The following is a 20,518-nucleotide window of genomic DNA, read 5'->3' on the forward strand; positions in this document are numbered from 1 at the left end:
TAAAATTATAATCACATATTTTTATGATGCTTTCTGTCTTTTAAAACTTCTTATTCATTAAAAAACGATATACATAAAGCATACTTCTTTTTTGTGTACAGTTCTATTAGTTTTGGTGAATATACACTGTTATATAACCACCATTCAAACAATATCTAGAAGAGTCTATAACCTTCAAATGTTTCATTATGCTACTTTTCTATAGTTATTCCAATCTTCCTACTACCTCCCCCATTAATCTCTGAGCTGTTTTATGAATAAATACCAATATTTAGGGATAGGATTGCTGAGTCACATAGTAGGTGTATGTTTAAATTTTATCACAAGTTGCCAAACTTTGTACTGAAGTGGCTGTACCATTTTGCATTCTCACCAGAAAAACATGTGATCACAGTTGCTTTCATCCTTGTCAGCGCTTGGTATGGTCAATTTATTTATTTAGCCATTCTTCTGACTGGTATTTAGTGATACCTCATTGTGATTTTAAATTGCATTTCCTTGATGATTGATCATGATCCAGAATCTTCTCTAATTTGCCTTCCAAGTATGTATCTTCTTCAGTGAAGTGTTTGTTCAAATCTTCCCATTTCAAAAATATCATGTTGGTTATTTTCTTATTATGGAATTTCAGTGGCTCTTTATGTATTCTGCATGCAAGTCCTAGGTCAGATATCTGTTTCACAAATAGTCTCCCAGTTTGTGGCTTGACTTCACAGTCTATTAACAGTGTCTTTCATAGATCAGAAGTTTTGAGTTCTCTCGGTTTGGCTCCTTCTATAATCTATTTGCTTTGATTCACTTTTAAGCATCCTTAGGTAGTTGCTTTTTGTCTTTTGTCCCAAGTTTTTATTTGTGATTGGCAGAAAGAGAGAGATTGAAGAGGGCTAAAGTGGAGTAAAACATCACCAGACCTGTATAATGCTTTTTCATTGTCAGTATTTTACCAACATTATTTTTGATCCATTAATAATATTAATGATTGTCATTTTCTATATTGGAGAATAAAAAAATCAAGAGCTTGAACGATATTTCAAGTTCATAAGTAATACAAAGCCATATGGGAAATAACCAGTGATCTAAAACACCTGGAACAACTAAAACCTTAAGATAGTATTCTATTTAGTGTGTTCTAACTGTAAGCTTCTGGAGTACAAATTACCTACCTTATTTGATTCTTACTTTGTTTTACATATTTTTTTTTTTTTTTAGCATTTTTGGAACTTCATTGATTAAATTTTCAAGTTAAATATTTGCTGGAAAATAAATTTAAAAACTATGTAAATAAGTTTATTAAAGAACTTTATTTTTTACCATATAGAAGAAAGTAATTTTTGTTTATAATTCTTCAGTGGCACAATAGTAGCAGACTTGAATAAGTGCACAGTGTGCTTAGTGAAATATCATGTATGAAAACCAGGATGAGCCAGCATTCCTTATGTTCACACATGTCAAAAGTCGAAAAGAACCTTTATGGCCATTTCTTAGTAAACCAGTCAAATCTTTTTGCTTAAAGCATTTTACTTTCATTAACGTAAGATACAACAGATATCTACTGTGTGCACATCAGTTTTTAAGAGGTTTTGAGGATACTGAAGACAGTAAAGCCATGTGTCTATCCTCAAGAAGCTATACAAGAAACAAAAGAAAGAAATATCAGTGTAATTTCAGGTACACATTTGAGGAAAGTAATTTTTGAATAAAATGAGATGTCAAGAAAAACCATAAAAGTTTTTGAACCAGCATTTTCAAATATTTAGAAAATGAGAATACAAAAAAAAAGACAAACTCAACCAATTCCTTCCAGTAATTTTCTCTACAGTCCTTGCATTTTTTAATATGCATATTTTATTTATCTCTAACCATATTACATTCTTAGTCCAAATATAATTTTGTCTACTCACCTTTTTTTAAACATTGTATCGCAGTTTATTTTCACGTAGCTTCATGGATCAACATATGAAGGAAGTAATAGAGATTCTCTGAGGATGTTGCTAAAAAAGGGACTAACTAGTATTAAGAGTTCAGGAAACTGCTACACTCTGGACTGATTGCTTTTTTTAATGATGTAGAATGTTTAGCATTTGCCCTTAAATCCTGTAAAGATTTGTCCTTAATAGTATAATTTGTCTTGGACTATAAGCTCTTAGAGGGACAGGACAGTACTTATATAACATGTTAAAAATTAAAGTATCCCCCTACCCATCTATGTTTGTAGGTTTCTTACTGAGGCAAGGGTTTTACACGTATCATTTCACGAACTACCCTGTGAAGAAGGTACAGATGAGACTGCTGAGGCATGGTGTGATTGAGCTATTTAGCGTATGCAAGCAGACCATCACAAGCAGTTTGAAACTCAACACATTTTTCTTGGTTGAAAATATACACAGACAAAAGAGGGGTGGATAGAAAGTTTGTTCAATATAGAATTAAGACCTGGAACAAAAGCATATGGGCACCGGCAGAATCTACTTAGAGGTCACAATGCCCAAGGGGGAACAACTCTAAGCACGTCACTTAACCTCACTCACCTTAGTTCTCTTGTTGGTAAAATGCAGTGCTTATGCAAACTCGATACATGTCAAAAAATATCTGCAAGGTATTGCTTAAAATTGACCCTATGGATTTTTTCATGGATGCCTGGTTATTATTTATTAAGATGTACTAAGGGCAAATCTCAAATGGAAGAAAAAAATAAAAGGCAGATCTGCAAAGTGAAGAAGTGGGGTTAAGCACAATGCAACAGAAACTCTTATACTAATCCAGGAGGACTTTGCCTGTCAATCAAATCTATATTCATTATTTCTCTAAAGATTAATAATGGTTTGTTAAGTGAGCATGCTGGCAGATGTTAGAGCAATGCGATGAGATCTTGGGGCATCTATGACCAGTTGATGACTGACTGACCAATTTCAAAAGATGCTATGAAGGATCATAAAGTTTAGTTCCATGTGTATTTTGATGATAGTTGCATCTATATTTAAAGCTTTCTGTCACTGGAAGCACTCTTGGTGTTGTCAGACTGTCTATTGGACTGGATGAGCTGCAACTTCTTGCAATTGAATGTCAATAAGACCAAAGCAATTTTGGTTGATTCATAGCACCAGCTTAAGCATATTCACTTGCACAGATTACATTTGACAGATAGTTACCTTCAGCTGAACTCTGTGGTTAGAAGCTTGGGCGTTTCTTGACAGTGAGCTTAGAGTTGATGCCTAATGTTTATTTCATATCCTGTTTTTACCTTCCCTAATACTGCGTGTGTAAATCTATATTTAAATGTATTCACAGCTGATTCTCGTCAGTCCACTTGTTATCTCTGGACAGAATGCTGTAATGATTCAATTTCATTATTTTAATAAAAAATAACTTGCATTCCTCTAGTTTTAATTTCATTAAGTCTGATGAGGAATAGTAATTTTAAAGGGTCTCCTTGATAAGCGATTGCAACCCTGTAATGCAGGAAAATGCCTAAGTAGTGGGAGAATTCTTAAAACTCTAATAAACTTAAAAGCTTCAAAATTTGGCATGTGATTATGAACACTGAGAAAATATGTCCCTATTTATTTGCCTTATTATGATTTCTTTTTCTTAGTTGTTTAAATCCATCAATTTTCTTCAAAGTTTAGGTATAAAATTATTAATTTCAAGAATATTTAGTCTTTTGAGTATAATTTAAACAATATATTCTACAATGTTTTAATTGAACTATAGAATGTATATCTCCTAACACATTATAAAATTTAAAAAATTGGTGCCATTTTGAAGTATTTAGATTGGGAAAATAATTAAGACTTGGGATTTTATGTTCAGGAATATGTGTAATTGTCATGCAGATTTGTTCAATATCAGGGTAAACTCAACTTTTCAGAATGTTCAATTCATTAAGATGCTGGTTGGGAAATTTAAGGGACATATAGATCTAATAATCTGAGCCTAAGTCTCCTGTTCTATACAAATAACACTGTGAAGCTTTGGAATCCCTCTATTTGACTAGGTGAATGGCAGTTGTGTTTGCATCAGCCTAAACCTAGCTCGGAAATCGTGATTTTAAAGCAAACATGTTTTACTCATGCATTTCCATCTTTTCTAGAATCTACAATTTTAAGACATCAAACAATTCAAATTATGTAGTTATACATTTCACACAGGAGAAAAACTCATGCTGAAGTAGGTAAAATATTTTTCAAAATCATTTTCTCTACATTTACTGACATACTTTCTCTTTCTTACTCTCTTTTAAAACTGACAGTCAATTTTTTTTTTATTTTTCTCTTTTACTGACAGCTAGTAAATGTACTGACAGTTCAGAAGCAAGATGTAAATGTAAGTCACTATTATTTTGTCCACCTGATACCTGAGCATTAGTAGAAATGCTTGGCTATATTTTAAAATAAAAACTAAATTATTTCCAATGTTTCTGAAGGGAAGATGTATAGAAGATCTGTTCTCTGTAAATAAAAATGTGTTTGAGTCAAGTTTGTAGTGCATTTAGAAATAGCACACTTTCCTCATTACGATGTGATTGGTATTTGTACTGAAGAAAATAGGCTAATTATTTAAGGTATATATTTACTTTCTGTTCCATTAGCTGTAAATCTTTTTAGCATGTAAATCTCTTTTAGAAATTAGTGGAAGATATGTAAATGGCGGGGGGAAAAAGTAGGTTTAAAAGTTAGTGAATATCAGTTTAAGAATTTGCTCCTACTTAAACATAGGATTAAAGATTAAAAATTAAAAATTGTTTTCATTATAATTAGGAGAAATGCTATATAAGTGGTTAAATATGGACAATTACATTCTATTGATAAAAAGAATGTTAGGCCAAACTGGACCAACACTTTTATCATAGAAGGACTAATTCCTTGCTTCCTGTAAAAAATGATTTGTCATTTCTCTACATTCTAAATAACAGCTGAGTTTCAAAACACAAGGTGATAAATAAGTGGTAGCATGTATTTAATATTTACTGCTTAGACAGTATTTATAGGATTTTATTTCATCCCTTTGAAAATTTTTTCTTTTGGTCCCAACATTATTGTTACATATGTGGGAATTGGTAGAGTGGGAAGGCTTAACATTTATAGATTTTTATAAAGAATCATATAATTATAAACTAGTCAATTTCATCCCAGAACCTTTTCTTTTTTCACTTAACTTAGACGTTCAAGAAATGAGTTTTTTAGTGCCTTTTAATTGTTTTATTCTGCTTCTGCCACTACTTATAAAATTTTGATTCCTACACTGCCAATATATATATAGCTTTGTGAACAATTTGTCACATAAAGTTAAAATTGCCTTTAAATGCAGTAGTTTCCATATCCCTTTAACTGTTTGAAGAATACCTACTGGGAGTACAGGAAAGACCTGCCCTAACAAGTCACAAAAGGAAGGAATTCCTCACAGAAAAAGCAGCAGGAGCTTCCTTGGCAGGAGCTTCTGCAAGTGGTATCTGCAGCTTAGAAGTTGCTATTGGACTGTCTAGTGTTATGCAGATAAATCATAGCTCTAGGTTGTCCTCTAATGTCATTCTTTGATTTTTTCCTCTGTTAACATTGCATTTGCATTTTGGTCTGACGGAGAACAAGGACCTGTGGAAATGCCTCGTGACATGTGTAGAAAGCTGCTTTTATGTTAAAAGTGATATGTTTTCTTGTTCACTATGTTCACAACAAAATTCATTTTCTGATTCTTAAATCATTTGGAATTCCTTTGTTTGCAATTTCCATTCCAAGTCATAGTATTAATATACAAAAAGTGGAATTTTTTCTTCTTCTTTTTTTTTTTTTAACCTACCAAACAACAAAAACAACAAAGTTAGTTGTTTACTAGCAGAAAAAACTCAAAAGCAGCATCACAAAAACACATACTGGGTTTCCAGTAAAAAAAAAAAAAAAAGACTTTGAGAGAAGATCCTTAAGTATTGCTTTAAAGTGAGCACCTAAGAAGGGAGAACATTAAAACACACTCAATTTATAGAAAAAGTATTATTCCTTGCCATGTACTTGTTTCATTGCCTTCTCAATTTGGAGACACATTTTGGACACCCTTGCTTTACATGAAAATTAGATTTTTTTTTGGAGAAAATAATGGTTATAATTAAACTCACTGAGTTAAATTTGTGAAAGTCTGTTGCTTTTAACTTTAAATAGCCAGGTAACTGGCTCGTGGCAGAATGTAGTCAAGTCCTGGACAAGGACTTTTCTCTCTTCTCCAATAATGCTATTCAAGGAGAAGCTAGTTATTGTGTGACACATGCTTGATTCTCAGGAGGTTTGGACAAAAGAGAAGGTTAGAGGGTCAGGAGAGCCTGCCGCTATTCAACTGGATATTTGAGTAGAATTCTCACACCAGAATTTTGCCTCATAGCTAATTCAGACAGTGTAATAATGGGGGAAGGGGAGAGGGAGGGAGGGCAGATGGAGATGTCCTTTCAGGTTAAATGTTAAAATAAGGTCCTTTATTTCTGTCTCTGGTGGCATAGGGCATTAAAAACCCTGTGACACATTTTGGAAGTGTTGCTATAAAATAGATTTTAACATTTGAGGATCTGTAAAGGGTATTATTGAGTACTTAATAGATTCTGTGTTTGCCTACTGAAGTCACTACACTGCCAATATCTACCTCATTAATTTGCAAAGCACTTTGGCCCACTTGGAAACTATGTGCTATATTAAGACAAATGCTGTACCCAAAGTTTTCGTGTCAAATAATTACAAAATGTTCAGCATCTGAAGAAAATTGTCTAAATGTGATAATATTGGTCTTGGATAGTTGAAGTTGCATGGAATATTCTATGCAGAAAAATTTGATCTATATTAAAGACTTTTCGTCAGGTCAGCTACATCCTACTAAATTGTGAAAGTGGAAAATGGAAACTACATTTTTAAAAATGGATTTCATAGTTTGTTTTTATTGCCAAAATATCATCGTGACTGAGGTCTATTGCTTTGCAGCTTAGGAAAGCCAAATTTAGGTATTAGAGTGATAACATCTTTAACTGTTTTCCTTGTAAGCAATTTCTTTACCAAGTTGATGCTAGTTATATAAGTATTTCTGATGTTCAGTTTACTTTTTTTAAATTTTTACCTTTTTCAAATTATATCCTATTACATTCATAGAAGTGTAAAATTTACACATTCTGCATCCTTCTTGCCTTGTATTGTTTAATTACTTGCACAAAGTAATTAAACTATGTTATTAAAAGTAATTCCTCTTGCTATACTTCAAAACACTTTCATGATGACCTGTTAGAATTTTCAAGTTGTTCTATGATAAAATTCTCAGAGTCCGAGAAGCTAAATGGTAGAGTTGGTGTTTAAGCTCTTGCCAGAAAGCTGGAATAGCATAAACAAAGTCAGGAGTTGCTGTTCTTTTGGCTGACTTCTTTTCACTCCTCCTGTGTTATTTATAATTGCTATATAATTTATTTATCTCATTTGAACACTAGTTATGCATAAGACACTGTGTAGAGGTTTTAGAAGTGATAGAATTAGTTTAATAGAATTGTGGTCTTAAGAAATTTAGTGGAATAGATAAGACATAAACACTAGTGACTATAACATTTAGAGAATAATGAACATGAGTTGCTGAGAGTTTAAGTTATGATTTCTTCTGATTGTGGCGATGCTTTATGGCTTATGTAGAGTTTAACCTGGGCCTTCAGGTTTCAGGGGGCAGAAATGGAGAGAAAAGAATTCCAGGTTCTGGGCCAGGAGGTAGAAAGACACAAAGGTTCAAATATTTATGTGATGATTGGGAAAGAGTGACTAGTCAAGTTTGCCTTGAGAAGGTTTCATGCAACAGTATTGTAAGGTTTTTCGGCGTCGGCGAAAAGAAAAGACAGACACAGAGAGAGAAAGAGTGGGGGCCAAACCACGTGGCTTTATTATACACTCGTGGACAAGGTTCTGGGGCCCCAAGAGAGGGGGGCCCCTGGAAGTCGCCGCCGTTTGAAGGGGCTGAGGCCTTTTATATCCTTTGGGCCTGGCTAGGGACTTTTGGCGGGAAAGCTGGGGATTTTAGGAGGGGCTGGAGGTATTTGTGGAATCCAGGAGCCAAAACATTCTTATCTAGGTGGACATCTGGGTGTGGATCCTCTCATGGGGCCTGGCAGTTTTGTCCTTGGCGGGTCTGGTCTCATGAGTCTTTTCTTTTTGATCCAGGGAAGGGAGGGGGCCGCCACCAGCCTTACAAGTATAGCAAGATGAAAACCTGAAGGAATTTTAATTTCAGGTGATAGAAACCTGAATGAAGCTGGAAGTATGATTCAATAGTCAAAGGTCAACAAATTAAAGTTTTAAAGAAAGAAGGGATCTGGTTAAAATAGTCTTTTATTTATTTTTAAACCTAGAGGTAGTTTGACTCCATCGGTGCCAGCACAGAGCCACCTTCACCCTAGAGTTCTAGCTGGATTGTGGAACAGCTCATCTTGCAGGCTCTAATAATACTGTCATCCTTTCTTGTCATCCTGCATCCATATGCCTGCAGTTAAATGTCTTCTCCCATATTCCCATGCCATTATTTCTCTGCCCTTTGTTTCTTTACTTTCTTCTTCCACATTGGGGCAACCTTTTTATTCTACAGTAGTTTATAAACATGCCACCTTCTCTACATTTTCTAGCTCTTTTTCAACAGTTTCTCAAAGTCCTTGCCTTACATTAATGCTGATTCTTTCCATATAGGCATCCTTTTCCTGGCCTTTCGAATTAAAGGGTGCTCATTCATCCACTCCTCATGTACCTCCCTGCTTGGAGCCAGTAAAGGTGTAGAGATTGCATTCTTTTTCTTTCACCTGTGTTGGGAAAAAAACATCACCTTTAAAGCTCATGTTAACCAGGTGTGTACCTTTCTTCAATAGCTGCCTCATTTTTTTTACAACTGCTGACAACTTGGATACACCCCTCCTGCCATTACAATGAAAAATTTTCACCCCTGACTCATAGTATTTCTTTGCATCATCATGTTTTGGTCAGTGACTATGTATCTTCTCTTGCTCATCTCTTTACTACCCTATTCACTTAGCCACACTAAAAGCCCTCTTTCTGATGACATACCCACCATAAATGATAACTATTGGCTACACACTAAGGTTAAGCCCTGAGACCCTTGTTTTGTCTTTGGGAATCCATTTGGTCCCTTCTAGGTTCACTTCCTTCACTTCTGTCCTAGATTACAAGGAATGTGGCTTAAGTAGCTTTTTAACCATTTTCTTTCATTTCATTTTTCTTTGTCCTTCTGTTGTCTCCAAACACCAATTCTCAAATCATTCACCTGATGGCCTTCTTAATTCCTATGTATAAACTGCAGAATAATACTGAATAAAAACAAGCAGGTGTGTAGATTGAGGCCACTATAAATGAATGATTTCCAACTGGAGTGAGACTCTCAGCGCAGCCTTAGGGTAAACTCCAGAGGTGCAGCTATTGATTGAAAGGGTGTGCATAATTTTTTTTTGGGGGGGGGCAGGTATATATTGATATATTGCCTTCAGAAAATGTTTTGACTAATGTACACTCCAACCGAAAGTTTCAGGTTCTGGAAGAATTTGCTAAAAAACAAAAAATTGAATTAGAGTGTTTATTTCTCAAATGTTTGTCAATGCAGGGAATTAAATTTTTCATTTTCACTAATCTGATGGGCAAAATGGTATTGTGTATTCTTGTTTCATTTTGCCTTTCTGACCCTTCCTGTGCATATCTTATCTTACCTAGGCCTGTGGGCCAGCCATATGTATTTTTTTCTTCTGAGTAATACCTGTGCATTGTTCTCTTTTTTTTTTAATGAACTGATTTGCATTTTTATTGATACCTAAGATATCTTAATGTATTTAGAAATGGTTTCTTTCTGGTAATTTGAAACATATTAAATTTGGTTTTATTTATATTACTGGTTATTTAAAACTCTCTAAATATGAAAATAATTGAAGCCTATATTTTTCAATTCATAAATTTTAGACATGAAACTACCCATTAAGTCCCATTGAAAGGTAAAGAAGTTATCACATCTTTGCTTTTACAATTCTGTCTCTTCCCACATTCCAGTTTTTGTTGGAGTAAACAGATTCTTATCCCAGTATATTATAGCAAAATGATTGCATGAAAATGATATTTTAATTTCAAGCATTATAGTAGCATTTTAAACCATTGTTTAAAAAGTGATATGATGTTTAAATGGATTCAGTACACATTGAGCATCCTTTTATAATGCACATCTCTGACTTCTTAATTTGAATTGAGTTTTCTACTTGGTAAGAGTATTTCCATTTTCCGAAAGGGAACATGGCTGGTGATGTACCTTCTGAATCCTTGCATAGCTGAGCATATTTTTCTAATGCCTGAATCCATGAACAATGACTTGGATGACAATGAAATTCTTTTCATATACCCCTTTTGTTTCTGAGCTTTTAATACACTGAATCGTGTCTCTGAAGAGAAATCTGAGACAAGCTTGGGAATTATTTTTCACTGCAGGTGACCTGTTTTTTTTTTTATTTTTTTTGGTGGGATTCTTATATATTTCTTTCTTTATCCTTAAAAATCCCAGGACTACCAGCATATATCTTGGTGTTAATCTTTGTTTTTTTGAGAATATGGTTATTAAGCTTAGCTGAATATTTGGGTCATCTTTTGATCACTAAATGTTAGCTTTTATTATGTTTTGGAGTTTATATCTTAATTATTTGTTTTCTTCAGTCTTCCATCTCATAAGATTAATGATCAGTATAGATTTTTCTTTTATATCCAAGATACTTGAAAAGTTGTGCATACTCCAACTTGAGGAATAGGCGCTCTCATCAAATTACTCCAATTACCTTGTCTCTCTTTCAAGGACTTTTCTCCTTCCACTGAGGCTCTTTGTTTTGGTCTCTTTGCGGTTCCTTGTTTAACACTATGCACTTTTCATTGCACACACACTCTCCCTTGGATGCCACATGCACAACCATGACTCCTAGTACTGTAATATTTTTATACTCATAATTATAAAACCTGTAATTCCTAAATTTATATTACCACAGTGAGCATTTATAATGCTGTCAGTGAGCTTTCAAAATTTAAGTAGTAGTAGTCTAAGTTTTAAGATTTCTTACATTGGAATGAAGACCCTTAATGAGTTAGCTCTGACAATTGCATAGCCTCATGTTCTGTAGGACTCCTGTTGGACCTTTCATTCCAGGAACACTGAACTATCTAGTCTCCACACGTATCCATTTTTCTCACATCCATACAACCGCATGTGTCCTTTACCAAGAATACTCTCCCCTGCTATCTATTCAGCTTTCCTTTTACTCACTGGCATCAAATTCTCCAGGAAGCCTTTTCTTATCACAAAATCTGAGTGGAGATGCACTCAGTCTTTTCTGTGAAATTATCAAGATTTATGCAATGTTTTTTTTTTTTTACTTGTGTCTTTCACAAGGTCAAAAATTTTACCTTATTTATTCTTGTTACCTTCAGGGCTTTGCATCATGTCTGCATGTAGTCAATTCTCAGAAAATACTTTTTGAATGAATGAATGAATGAATAAATGAATGAATGAATGATGACATCATCCACTATTGGAACAGAGTTGAAAAATAGAACAATTTGTTTGGAAGCTGCTGTAAGACTACAGTTGACCCTTGAACAACAAGGGTTTGAACTGCACTGGTCCACCTACATGCGGATGTTTTGCCACCTAACACTGATGGAGAATATGCAGGATGGGGAACCCACCTATAGGGAGGGCCGACTCTTTGTGTCCGTGGGTTTCGCCAGGTTTACTGTGAGCTTTAAATATGCCTTGGTTCTGGTTTACACTGGTATCTGGGAACCAATGCCTCACATATACCAAGAGATGACTGTAAAGAGGTATTAATTGATTGAATATGTAGCAGGAGAAAACTACTACTTTTAGTAATTTGCTTTAAAAAGCAATTTATGAGGTAAATTAGTAGGAAAGCCGAATTTCTTTACTCATTTGGAGGTTAAAGGAGCAGTAAAGATGATTAAAGTTTTGAACAAACTTCTTTACAATATGGCTTGCAAGTAGTATGTAGAAAGAGAAGACTTGGTTAACTTTTACATTACGTATTGTAATACATTTCTAATTGTTTCTTTTCCACTTTTTCCCCTAGTATTTTTGATTATTCTGTCTTCATAACAACCTTCACAGTGAAAATTACTTTCTTGCTACAATGCAATGTGAATACATCCTTCCTCTGTTTAAATGAACTCTATGATCACCATTGCTTATACTCCAGAGAATAAATTCTCTTTCTCTCAGCAATGTGTTTATGAGCCTTCAAAATTTGTTAGACTGCATGTCTGTTGCTCTGTTGTCCTTCTATGTACCTGCAGCTTTAACCACAGTGTTTTTCAATTTTCTCAAAACCATGTACTTTGTGGTTTTCCTCCAAGCTTTTTCTTCTTGCCTTTATTCAGTTTTTTCTGCCTTTACCTTTCTTTGTCTCCCTCTTCATCCCCATTTGTTTGTATACATGTCTCCACGACCAGCACAAATACAACTGCATCTGTAAAAACCACTCTAACTCCTTCTCTCCTCTTCTCCTCTCTAATCCTATAGCACTTTTTCTCTTATTGGTTGTATAACATTTGTTACACAAGGATATTTTTGTTAGATATTGATAAGAAGATTTTGCATTAGGTAGATTTTTGAATTTATTGATGGCAAATACTATGTTCATTTATATATGCTCAGAATGTAGCAAAATATTCCTTGCACATTGGATGTTTAATGTAAGTAAATATATACACAAATAGAAAAGTTGAATGACTTTGGTAAAAGATGATGATGTTGAGAAAAAGTGATATGTGAAAAGTTCAAGGTACTTTTCAACTGATCAGAATAGGTACTACACTTGATCTTAGCCAAAAGGCCAAAAAGCAATCAAGATACTTTCTAAATGGTGGGTGGCCACCTACAACTTTGCTAAATTCTCTAATAAATCCTCTATTTCTTTATCCTGAAAAAAAATTATCTTTTTTATGATTGGCAATTAGCTTGTAGTCTTTTCCTGGTTATATAGCTCAGTGCTCTCTTTTCTCTAGTTTAAAAAAAAAATCCTGTGGCTAAACTAGTGATTCTGTTTTTTCTCCTGTATTTTGTCTCACACTGAATTCAATGCTATTCTTTTCTCTCCACATATGTATTCACACCAGCCTTCTCTGAACTCTTATAGCCCAGAAGATAACTGGAATTTCCTTTAAAATGACATACATTTTCTTAACTTTTCTTATCAAGTAAAAAATGCATGCACTGGCCTCCTTTCACCTTCCCTAGAACTTTTTTCTTCTTCTGTATTTGCTATTTCTGGTCTGTTTGATTTTTCATGGTTCTGGCTCTATATTCTAGTGCCGAGAACAGTGCTGCTTTCCAATAAATAGGAGGTAGTGATAGCAGCACTCATATACATTTTAAGCTTCTTGGAAAGAGATATTATTTAAAATATGTGTTCTGAATGACCTTGCATTTAATGAATCTCTTTCCTAGTTCATTACAAATATCGAACCTCTTGCATTTTCTTTTATGTTATTTCTCAGTGACTTTTGTAGTACCTGTCAATTTAGTGTCATCTATGTGCAGATTTCATTAACAGACTTCTTCTTATAGATCATTAATGAAAACCTAAAATTAAACTGGAATTCCTCATCAGTTTCCCCCTTAAGTCAGTAAATATATAGTTTTAAATGACAGTGCTTGAACTCAAGTCCATATAAAATGTTATTTCTAGTAAGTTTGGGTTTTTACACACATATGGCTTTTTGGTTCAATAATTTCAGTTTTATTCATTTTGTTTTCTCTTCCTTTGTAGTATCCTATGATAAGCTTGTCCATTAAAATATATATTCTTCTAAGCTCTGCTTAGAGCTTAAGTGGTATAGCTCTCTGGGGGAGAGTATAAATGTAATTTGTTTGATTGGACACTCAAGCTTTTCAATTGTTTTATTTTCCTTAGAGAAATAGAACCTTTCTAGCTTTCAGGTCAATTGGTGTAATGGTTGGATTCAGATGGAATGACACTTTCTCCCCCTTGTAAGTCTTTAGTTCCTCAGAGAAATCCTTGGGAAATCTGTTGACAACTTGCTGTCATCTAGCTGGTCTGATGGTATAAATGACTTAGACACTGATTCCTGTTAGTGTAAAAGCCTAATGGTAAAGTGAAATCTTGAGAAGATCTCAAGTGCATTATGAATGAGGCACTTAGGCAGTACCTGTAATCATTTCTTACAATTTGTTTATCAGGTTTTTTTTTCAGTTTTTGTTTTTGCTGGAGAAAGGGATTTACAATTTTAGCCAGATTAGATATCAGCAGCTGATCAAAAATGCTACTACTATGAGGTATGGAAGAGAATACAATTATGATGAAATTTTTTTTAGGAACCAGGAAAGTAGAAAGCAGATGAAATCAGATGGGCAAAGGAAAACAATAGCCCAAAATACACGCAGGAGAGAGATGTGTCAGAGGAGAGCACTGAGTTGTGGGCACTGCAAGCATAGAGCGGACAGCCTCCATGGGCAGGGGACGTGTGGTGGTGACTTCCAGGGACATGATTTGCAAAACAGCACTTGGAGTGACAACCTGAGTTGTTTTCTTATGCTCTTTCCTATCACTGGGCATCAGGCAGTGGAGACATCTGGCTTTAGTTTGGAGCACAGAGGCCATGAGAAGGACGGTAGAAGAACCACGTGTAGTGGAGTCCCCTTGCCAAGAAAATTAGTTGTGTTGCACACATTCTCTTGCCCCACAATTATTTTTTCTAGTCTAGGAGGAATAGAAACACATTTATAGACAGATATAATGCTCATCTAATGGAAGTTTCAGAAGATGAAAACAGAATGGGTGGAGAAAAAATTATAAAAAAAATACAGAAAAATGTTATGTTAAAGTTGCCCAAAGAAATGCATCTTTTAATCAAAATGACTTTGTTCTAGGTGTTTGGCTCTAATTCACTGCATTAGTCCTATGTTAGTGTCTGTGTGTCCATGTGTCCATGTGCACATGTTGAGGAGTGGGCAAGGGGAGAAGAAAAACCTAAATTACTAAGAAATATACTGAGAGAAAAGTAATATTTGAAGAATTAAAGTAGGATAGTATGTTGGAAAGTTTTAAGGTGATTATTTAGGCCTGTGTGGGTATTCAGGGGCTCTCTGAGGTTTCAGTATGTAAACTGAGATCTGAATGACAGTAAAGACTCAGCTAATCCTGCATCTCCTCATCTCTACAGCCTCTTGTAGGAAACTATCAGAAGTCCTGTGATTCTCAATTTAAATTGAGTACTTTTAACTTACAATTCAAAGGTGAATTTGAAGAACGCAGAGGTAAACCACTACTCAGTTGTATTTACGTGGATGGGAAGCTATATTAATTTACAAATGTCCATTGCTACAAGTATTAGGATATTACAAAGCACCTGTGAAATATCCTGAATAGTATTATGTGAGAGACGATGGATAAGATGCTGGTGTTTTTATATTAGATATTATAACCTGAGTCATTCTTACCCTTTTTAATTATTTTGCCACTTAACATCACCTTTGTTCTTGATTTGTTCTTTCTTAAAGATATGAAGGCAGTCATAAGCTCATTATTTTTCTTTTTTAATGAGCAAAATTGACAGAAAAATGTTTCTTTCACCAAATATTTTTAGCCTTAACCTCCTCTTGTGAGGCATGTCAGTTTAGGGGGAAAGCTAATCTGGGCTTTGCAAAAGGAGAGAATTATCCTAAACACAGAGCCTTTCCAGAGTTCAAGAATTGTCTGTCTTTTTTTTTTTTTTTTTTTTTTGACAGCTGCTGCTTACCTGGGAGAATAAGGCTTGGGAATAAAAATGTAAGAATTGCATTGAATAAACATGAATTACAAAAAGATAAAATAAATATTATTTTCAAGAGCACCACTCAAATCTGGCAAGCCAGTTGGCAATCTAAAGTTCTTGAGATGATGAAAACATTCAGTTATATTACCCAAATTGATGACACCTAATCTTTTTTTATTTTTGTGATTGTGGTAGAGGTAAAAGGAAGGAAATTATTTGCTGAATATTCTACATTTGACCCATAAATATGTACTTTTGTGTTTAGGGGTGATATGGCCTTACCTGAAAAGAATGACTATTTTCTGCTGTCATTTTTTTTGTGTGTGTGCTCAAACAAAATTAAATGTATGTGACTCTCCATTCTTGATTGAGCAAAAACTGCTTAGACAATTACTGTCTTATCAGCTTTAGGGCAGAAAGGACCACCTTTAAACATGGGTCACAGTGAAGACTTTATTCGCAATTTTATAATGTCTTCAAAAATAAATTCACATCAGATATCATGATACAGTTCTCTGAAAGAGGTTAAAAAGCTTCATGTTTTTTCTTTGGCTTACAATGGCTCTTCACTTGGTTTATGAGACATTTTCAAAACTTTTGCTTAGTACTGTCTATTGGGGCTACAAAAAGTCTAAGAGGACACGGAACAGCTGGAAGATAGGTATTTATGGAAAAGCATGCATTTCTTTTAAGAATATAAAATTAATAATTATTATAAAGGGATATTCCACCCTTGTCCCAGATGTTAGCAGATGTAACCCAGGCATAGCGTAAGTGATCATTTACCTCTGTTTTGTTTGTGTAGCAGGCTCTATTTCTACTTATAAATTACTGCTTAGGATCTTTAAGGCATCAATGGGGTACTGGCATGAAGTTTAGTTTTTGGACTGTACAAAGAAGTGATTTTCTATATATTTATCTACATATTGAGGGCCTGATGGATTAGCCTTCTAACTTGGGGTCAGCAGTGAGTTCACATCTCTTGGCAAGGCTTTGTCTTACTCCCTGGAAGTATAGACATAAATCCAACAGCCGCCATTTTCATTGTCTTCCTTCAGGCATAATGTGACTTTATCACTACCATTTGAGCAGATTTAAAAACAAACTGAAAAAGATTTGGGGGAAAGTGAGAAAGGTGGTTTGAAATTCAATACATTAAATTCTTCATTTTATTAGAAGAATATTGAACAGCACAGGGATTGTTCAGCTTCAATAGAAGACTTTTCTTCTTGCGCTGTTTTCTTTTCCTACAACTTACTATTGCCCACATATTTTGCTAAATCCTATTAATCCCTCAAGAGTTGGTTTAGATGAAGCTTCATTTATGGGATGAAGATTAAATAAGTGTCTATTAGTTGCTGATTACAGGCATACCTCATTGTATTGTGTTTTGTTTTATTGTGCTTCATAGATAATATGTTTTTATAAATTGAAGGTTTGTGGCCACCCTATTTCAAGCAAGTCTATCAATGTTACTTCTCCAACAGCATGTGCTTACTCTGTGTCTCCACATCACATTTTGGTAATTTTTACAATATTTTGAACTTTTTTATTGCTATAAAAAAGCTGTTATGCTTATCTGTAATCAGTGATCTTTGATGTTGCTATTGTAATAGTTTTGGGGTGAGACAAATTGTGCCCACATAAGATGGCAAACTTAATAAATGTTGTGTGTTTTATGACTGCTCCACTGACAGGCTGTCCTCCTATCTCTCTCTCTTTCCTTGAGGCTCCCTATTGCCTGAGATACAACAATGTTGAAATTAGATCAATTAATAACTCTATAATGGCCTCCAAGTGTTCAACTGAAAGGAAAAGTTGCACATTTGTCACTCAAAATCAAAAGCTAGAAATGATTAAGCTCAGTGAGGAAGGCATGTTGAAAAGGTGAGATAGGTTAAAAAAGCTAGGCCTCTTGCTCCCAACAGTTAGCCACGTTGAGAATGCAAAGGAAAAGTTCTTGAAGGGGAAATTAAAAGTGCTAATTTTAGCATTTTTCTGAAACACACTGAACACACAAGCGATAAGAAAATTAAACTGCCTTATTGCTGATATGGAGAAAGTTTTAGTGATCTGGATAGAAGGTCAAACAAGCCACATTTCCTTTAGCCAAAGACTAATCCAAAGCAAGGCCCTAGTTCTTTAATTCTATGAAGACTGAGAAAGATCAGGAAGCTGCAGAAGAAAAGTCTGAAACTTGCAGCCATTGGCTCATGAGAGTTAATGAAAGAGGCTGTCTCTATAACATAAAAATGCAAGATGAAGCAATAAGTGCTAATGTTGAAGGTGCAGCAAGTTATTCAGAAGATCTAGCTAAGCTCATTGATGAAAGTGGCTACCCTAAACAAAAGATTTGCAATGTTGATGAAATAGTCCTCTTTTGGAAGAAGAGGCCATCTAGGACATTCCTAGCTAGAGAGAAGTCAATTTCTGGCTTCAAAACTTCAAAGGACATACTGACGCTATTGCTAGAGGCTAATGAAGCCAGTGCTCATTTACCATTCTGGAAATTCTAGGGCTCTTACAAATTATGTTAAAACTACTCTGTCTGTGTTCTCTCAATGGAACAACAAAGCCTGGATGACAGCACAGTTTACTGAATATTTTAAGCCCACTGTCAAGACCTTCTGCTCAGACCTAAAGATTCCTTTCAAAATATTACTGGTCATTGACAATGCACCTGGTCACCCAATAACTCTGATGGAGATGTACAAAGAGATGAATGTCATCTTCATGCTTGCTAACACAGCATCCATTCTGCAACCTACAGATCAAGGAGTAAGAATTCATTGGAGAGCTTTTTGCAAAGGAGTGACATGATCTGCTTTTGTTTTAGCAAGAATCCTTGGTCTTCTGTCTTGGGACTGAAGCTAAGGAAGAGTAGAGAACAAATTAGGGAAGCTAGTTAGGAGGCCACTGCCAAAATCTAGGGGAGAGGTAGTGGTGGCTTGGACCAGGATTGTAGCAAAGAATTGGTGCAGTGGGTAGATTCTTGACATATTTTGAAAGTAGGAGCTTTGGGTTTGCTGATGTGATATTAGTGAGAGGCATGAGGGAAAAGGAGGAGATGAGGAAGACATCAAAGATTTTGGCCTGACAACTGGAATTAATAGAGTTGCAATGTTCTAAGGTAGAAAAGCTGTGGAAGAAGCAGGCTTTTGGCAATAAGAGTGGGTCTCTAGTTTGGAATGTTTATGTTTGGAATTCCTAATAGACTTCTAAGAAGAGGTGCTGAATAGAAAGATGGATATAGGGGTCTAGACTAGAAGTCTGAGTTGGAGATAGTCATTTGGGAGTAATCAAGCTGAGGTGCTATTTAATGCCATGAGATAAGATGTTATCAAGGAAGCATGAATAAACAGAGAAGAACAGAAGGGCAAGGACTGAACCCTGGGGCATTTCAGTATTTATAGATGTAAGGAAAGGAGGGCATCCAGCAAAAGAAACTGAGAAGAACTGTCTGAGGAATAGGAGGGAAATAAACAGAGTTTAATGTGTTGGAAGCCAAATGAGAAGGTGTTTCAAGGAGGAGGGAATGATTAGCTCTGTCAAATGCTGCTAATGGTTTGAATAAGAAGAAAACTGGAAATTTACCATTTTCTTTTTGGATCATGGAAATCATCGGAGACCATGATGACAGAGAATGTTGCAAGCATTAAAACCTGACTATGAAGGTGTTAGAGCCCGAGCAGTGGGAGGAACGGTTTCATGGAGGTAGCAGCTGGACACAGATGTAAAGATTCGAGTGAATGAAGAGATGTCTTGGTGGGGGGTGTGCCATGACAACTGGACATTGGTTAGATACAGGAGAATTAATGAAATAAGTATGTATATTGAGGGTAATGGGAGCCAGGTTTTTCCCTTTTGGAGAAGGGAGTTACAAATATGGAAAGAGAGCAGACTAGAATGAATTTAGGATGTTAGATTAAAATTGACATTGGTATAAGCTCATCTCATGTATGCATGTGTATATACATATATGTGTGTGCATATAGATTTATTCATATATACACACACACAGTTGACCCTTGAACAACGCAGGTTTGCACTGCATGAGTCCATTTATATGCAGATACTACATTTTCAATAAAAGTTATACCAAGTGAGCCTGCCTGTCTTGCCTCCCTTTCCACGTCCTCCCCCTCTTCCACCTCTGCCACTCCTGAGACAGCAAGACCAACCCTTACTCCTCCTCCTCTTCTCCAGCCTGTTCAATGTGAGGATGATGAAGAAAAAGACCTTTACGATGATCCACTTTCACATAATGGATAGTAAATATATTTTCCCTTTCCTATGATTTTCTTAATAGTATTTTCCTTTCTCTAGTTTAATTTATTGTAAGAATACAGTGTATAATTTATTTAACATATAAAATGTGTGTTGTAGACTCTTATTGATAAGGCTTCAGGTCAACAGTAAACTATGAGCAGTTAAGTTTTTGTGGAGTCAAAAATTGTATGTGAATTTTTGCCTATGTGGGAGATCAGTACCCCTAATCCCACATTATTTAAGGGGCAACTGTGTATAGAAGTCATATAGAACTACATGTGTAAATCTATTTATCTAATATCTAATCATGGGAAAAGAGAAACTGGATGAAGGAAGTATAGACCACTCATTCTAGTCATACCTCTATAGTGGGAAGGAGAGAAATAGGTATTTAGAGGAGACTTCCAAGATGATTTCTCCATGGCTCACCTTTG

At 35.1% G+C, this 20,518-nt stretch overlaps 1 protein-coding gene and 1 pseudogene across 2 annotated transcripts in view; one reads left to right on the plus strand and one right to left on the minus strand.

Annotated features, from left to right (window-relative positions):
- The window catches only part of USH2A (usherin), a 654,133-nt gene that overhangs the window by 25,340 nt on the left and 608,275 nt on the right, over nucleotides 1-20,518 (plus strand). The window lies entirely within an intron of this gene.
- On the minus strand, nucleotides 12,779-12,886 carry LOC142864006 (uncharacterized; annotated as a pseudogene).

Source organism: Microcebus murinus, chromosome 23, assembly GCF_040939455.1.
Source record: "Microcebus murinus isolate Inina chromosome 23, M.murinus_Inina_mat1.0, whole genome shotgun sequence".
NCBI classification, from domain to species: domain Eukaryota; kingdom Metazoa; phylum Chordata; class Mammalia; order Primates; family Cheirogaleidae; genus Microcebus; species Microcebus murinus.